Source organism: Tamandua tetradactyla, chromosome 3, assembly GCF_023851605.1.
Source record: "Tamandua tetradactyla isolate mTamTet1 chromosome 3, mTamTet1.pri, whole genome shotgun sequence".
In the NCBI taxonomy this organism is placed as follows: domain Eukaryota; kingdom Metazoa; phylum Chordata; class Mammalia; order Pilosa; family Myrmecophagidae; genus Tamandua; species Tamandua tetradactyla.
Window position 1 is genome coordinate 167118914 of NC_135329.1, and position 5894 is coordinate 167124807.

Genomic DNA, 5894 nt, shown 5'->3' on the forward strand with positions numbered 1-5894 from the left:
GAAATACAAATTCATTCTGGCTAACTTATTATTTTTTTAAAGAGAATTAGTTAATACTTATAACTTGGAGAGAGATGAGAGAATAGAGGAGAGAGATGGAAACAGGGAAAGGCTAAATAACTGTTCCTAATGAAGGAAAGAAATGTGCAAAGCTCTAGAAGTGCCAATAAGAAACACATGTAGCATATATTTGGAGTATTGACTTTAGCTTTAACTCAATGTGATAGTGCACTTAAGTTTCAAATACGAGAAGCTGAAGTCCAATTATCTTGAATGAATAACTCCTTGATAGTAGGTGATAGTAGGTGTATTAGCTAGGGTGCTATAGAGAAACAGAATCAGCAATAGATAACCGTAGATATAAAATTTATAAAAGTGTCTCACGTAACCATGGGAATGTAGAGTTCAAGGTCTGTAGGGCAGGCTGCAAGCTGGTAAATCTGAAGTAGGTTTGCAACAAACGCTCAGGAGAGGCTGGCTAGGCAACCATGGAAATGTAAGGGTCCAAGGTCTGTAGGGCAGGCCACAAGCTGGCGACTCTAATGAAGGGTCTAGAGAAATTCCACAGGAGAAGCTCAACCGCTGAAGCAGGAAAAGTGACTGTCTCTTCTGAATCCTCCTGAAAAGCCTTTTGGTGATTAGATTAAGCATCACTCATTACAGAAGACACTCCCCTTAGCTGATTACAAATGTAATCAGCTGTGATTTAAATTCTTGAAATGTCCTCATAGCAACAAACAGGCCAGTGTTTTCCAGACCAGAGGACCAGGCACCACCACCTAGCCAAGTTGACATACGAACCTGACCATGACAGTAGGTGTGAGGGAAGTTAAGTTTGCATGAATAGAATGGAATCTTTCCCAGGACTATATAGAATGAAGTGCAAAGATTCCCCATAGAAAATTTAAGATGATTTTAGCAAAAGAAAGGAGAGGGGTTGCTGTATAGAAGAAAAAATGGGTACCTCTTATTGGTTTCAGAGAAATGAGGAACATTAACTTGGCCAAGACAACACAACTTGCAAAGGGAAATTTTCCAAACTTCATAATCCTTTTTTTCACCATACTTATAAAGCAAATGCTACAATATAGGCCTTAAAATTTTACTTCCAGTATAAACACTAGCTAGAGGTCTGACAATGAGTTAATTACTGATGAATGTCCATGTGTTTGCAAACATGCATATTTATAGACACATGCAAATTAGAGTAACAGAAATGCCTTATAGATCATGTTTTTAAATTAAATGCTGCATACTTTCTTCTGATACATAATTTCAAAGTGAAAGTCTCTATTATAACTTTAGACTCATTGGTCAATGGAACTAAAATAAAAAACACGAAAAATGAAAATTTATTTTCTCAATGCTTCAGTTTTAAATACAAAACATACATTTAATTATAGTCTGAAACAGATGCTCAACATATGGCACAAATATAGAGATGATTTTCATCATTATCAATTAAGTGCTCACTGGCTGAATATAATAGGTATTGTAAATGAGGATGTCAAAAGCTATAAATCTCTAAGCACAGTGAGTAGGGCAAGGTAAAAATTTAAATTTAATATGGAGTAAGATGTTTTCTTGCTGTTCTAATTTCTATAAAAACCGAAGCATTTTATTACAGCTTTATAGCAAGACTATTAATATCCATTCTCAAATGCTCCAGAATATTTTAGCTTTTTTTTGGGGGGGGGGGGGTGCCAGATTAATTTAGTTGAAGGGATGGTAAAATGAAAGAACCTAGTGGGTGTTGATACAACTTAAAGAAAAGGCAAAGGTAAACCCAACATGCATGCACTGCCGTGGTGACCACAAAAGAGTCACCCTTTGACTCTGGGGAATACAGCGTAAGGCTTAGCTCTCATCATCACTGTTTCCCAGAGTGTGCCTGTCAAAGAGATACATTGCCACGCCCGAATCCGGGCCCCCATCTTGCGCAAGTTCTTTACTAGTCACCCAACTCTTTGATGGATTTCACCGGCTCCTTCAGGTAATATGTCTCAACGAAGTCACACAAATGGGGGTCGTTTTTGTCAGAGGCCAGTTTGTGCATTTCCAGTAGTGACTGATTCACCTTTTTTTCCCAAGTGTAATGCGCACTCATTGCATTCAGCCCGCTCTCCCAGTCGTCTCCTTCTGGTTTCCTGATATCCTGAAGAAAGATTCGGCCACCTTGTTGGTTCTGCAGCTCCATGAGTTTCTCAGCATGCCCCTCTCCTCATGAGATTGGTGAAGAAAATATTTCGCAAAGTTCTTCAAAGCCACATCATCACGGTCAAAGTAGTAAGACACTGACGGGTAGACCTAAGAGGCGTAGAGCTCCAGGTTGATCTGCCTGTCAATGGCGGCCTCGGGGTACTGGTCATAGTCCTGGCGCCCCTGCAACGGGGACGCGGTGGTCCTGGCGGGCAGCGGAGGGGAGGAGGTGGCGGCTGCGCGGGGCGGGAGCGAGACCTGAAGACTGGGGCGAGCCAAGGTTCCTTTCAAGCACTGTTGAAGCAGGAAACCACCGCGACTCTCCGCGAAGGCGTCTGCCTGTTTTAGCATTTTAATTTTAGATAAATAAAAGCTTTATATATACTCCACCCTTAGACATAGTTTAAAGCAGTAATTGAATTCATTGGGGGACTTCTTGTTTCACAGAAATGTTTTCATCAACCATCACCATTTGAAAAATAAATTAAAAAATTAAATGACAAAAAAATCAAACAATAAAAATAAAATCCATGAAAGTGTGTACTTATGTTTGAATACCTCATAGGAATATGGGACAATACAGATATGGAGAATGCAGCCTATTAACAGTGAATAAAATATACTTTTTATGATAATGAAAATGATAATAGCATAATAAAGCACATATATGTCAGAAATGATGTTATAAGCTTTATGCATAATTTTTGTATATTTTTTAAAAAATAAGAGAACAGTATTACTGTGAAACATACAATAACGTTAACACATTAAATAATTACAGTCATATCTACCAAATTTACTGAATGCTTACTCTGTGTAATGAATGAGTAGCTTAAATTAATCTTGAGATGGGGTGTGGATAGATTTGAAGGAAAGTTGCTCTGTGTCATAAATGCACAGTTTAAGTTGGATTATATATCCCTAAAAACTTACAGAAATAATGTCGACCTAGTTAATTTTTGTCAATTTAATATGTGTCTATATATTTATATGTTAAATTAAAGGTGGCTATAAGGTATTCAAATAGAAAAATTCAATGAAACAATGGATATAATTATCTGGAGCTCATTCCAAAACTTACCCTTACATATCAATGTTTTGGAACAATTGGTGGAAAAAAAAACTTATTGAAATCTTTCATATTGTGCCATGAATGGAAGTATTGATATTAAATGAGACCATTCTCTGACTCAAAAGACATTACAGATTGTTGGGTGGTATGAGTAATGGATATAGAGGAGGTCTCTGAAAGTATATGTGATTTGCAAGGCAAAACAGTGAAAAAGATTAGCCCCTAAGAGTATTTAAGAGGTTATCGGAGGAATATGCATACCTAATAAAAATTTTAAACTATACCCAAAAAGGCAAAAAGAAAGTCTGAACAAAAACTGTAAACGACGGCAGGAACTTAGAAAAATGAGAGTTTTAAGAAAACAGAGTCGTAAATCCTGTCTAATGTAGGAAATTCATCAGTTGTCTCCATTTGCATTGACTGAAGGAGGGGTATTGATAATGTTAGAGAAGATGATATCAGGATAATGATCGAAATGCAATAGCATGGAAAGTGTATGGTTTGTGTGATCTGGAGTATATGAAGGGAAATAGAAATGTAGGTAAATAAATAGATGGGAGTATAATTAAAATATATATTAAAAATTAATATCTATAATTATATCTAAGATTTCTGTTTACCATCTTTGGTAATTGTTAACCTTGATGAGATGCCTGTCCTCCACAAATATAGCTTGAGGTCAAATATAGCAAGATTAGAGGCAGTTTGTAATATATATGTTCACTCAGATGTCTGGGAAAGAGAAGATGATGAAATTGAAATATGCCTCCATAAAATTTATTCTTAGAAAGAGAGCGTACCTGAGTCAGCATGAAAATGCCTAGTTTTCAGGGAAGTCACAGAATAATTCATGTGGACAAAGAAAAGAATAAAACACCGTCATATAGTCTGTGTTTAGTGCTAAAAACAAATTAACATGTCCTGTAAATATTTATTGAACACTTCATGTAAACGAATATCCAAATATGCAGTAGGCATGTAAAAATAAATATTGAGAGGCTAATTGACTGACAGAAATAAAGAATAAATCAAAGAATATACCACAAACAATTTTTTTGTGAAGGAAAGAAATATTTATTTCACTGCCTCTCTTTGGTTTTACCCTGTTACATGTTAATAATTGCAGTGAAATTTTCTATGTTGTGCAAGTCAAGAAGATGATTATTACATTACATTAAATTCATATAAGTATATTGCATAATAATAGCATATGTTATATACACTTCTATACTATACATGCACACACATCTTTTTTGTTCTCCTCGATTTTTTAAACTCACTGCTTAATTAATCAAAATTGCTAATTTTGAGCCAAGGAGACTGTATTTCTCATTATCCTAATTTCAAATAATGAACTATCAATCCATATGCAGCTCAAAGGTGACAAATGCAAGCATGACTAGTACAGAAAGCCTCAAACATTATTTTCATATGGAGCTTGTTATACTAAAATTTTAGTAATTACTAGAAAAAAAGAATCAATGAACTATGAAGATAATTTTCTATGCAAAATGCACAGCTTTTAAAAACTGCTTTTGAATGTCATGCTCTCACTATTTAACACTTTGTAGAGTTTATCATGTGATTAGCCAGAAAGTGTATCGATTATCTGTACAATCAAATGCAACTGAGATTATTCATGGAAAATCTAGCAATCAACAGGACTTGGCAAATGCAATTTATAACATATGATCACTTTGTTTAATGTAGAAAATTTTTCATGGAAATGGACATTTCAATAAATAACCAAAATTACAACTAAAACACATTACTACTGATTCCTGAAGTGCAGACACAGGCACACACATATAGGATATTTTAGAAGAAAAATGGGTTGATATTCGGTTCAAATATATGTCTCCATATTCAGCTTCTCTCAAATACCCTTTTCCTGTGATATTTGATTAGCTTTAACAGTTATTTTTCTTTTAATTATATTTTTTCTTTCAATACATGAAAACAGAAAGTCTTTCCATTTATGAGGTCTTCTTTGATATTCTTCAACAATGTTTTGTAGTTTTCCATGTGCAAGTCCTTTACATCTTGGATAAATTTATTCCTAGATATTCAATTTGTTTTTGATATTAGCTGTGTTTTTTTTCATATATTTCCTTTATCACGCTGAGCATTTTTCCTTCTACTCTTAGTTTTCTAAGTGTTTTTATCAAGAAGAGGTGCTGAATTTTTACAAATGTCTTTTCAATGCTAATTGAGAAGATTATGTGTATTATTTCCTTCATTCTATTAATTTGTTGATTTTCTTATGCTTAACCACCCTTGCACAATTTTAATTAATCACATTTGATCATGGTATATAGTTATTTTCTTATGCTGTTGGAATTAGTTTTCCAGTACTTGGTTGAGGATTTTTGCATGTGTATTCATAAAGGATATCAGTCTGTAATTTTTTTCTTTATCTGGTTTTGTTATGAAGGTGGTGTCTTCATAGAATGTGTTAGGTGGCATTTCTTCCTCTTAAATTTTTTCATAAAATTCACCAGTGAAGCCATCTGTCCCTGGGCTTTTCAATGTTGGGAAATTTGAAACTACTGACCCAGTCTTTTTTTACTTGTTGTTGATCTGTTGAGACAATCTTTTTTTTTTTTTCCTTGAGTCAGTATAA

At 34.6% G+C, this 5894-nt stretch overlaps 1 pseudogene; it reads right to left on the reverse strand.

Annotated features, from left to right (window-relative positions):
• Positions 1-1857: 1857 nt before the first annotated feature.
• On the reverse strand, positions 1858-2550 carry LOC143675833 (ferritin heavy chain pseudogene; annotated as a pseudogene).
• Between the last annotated feature and the right edge of the window lie 3344 nt (positions 2551-5894).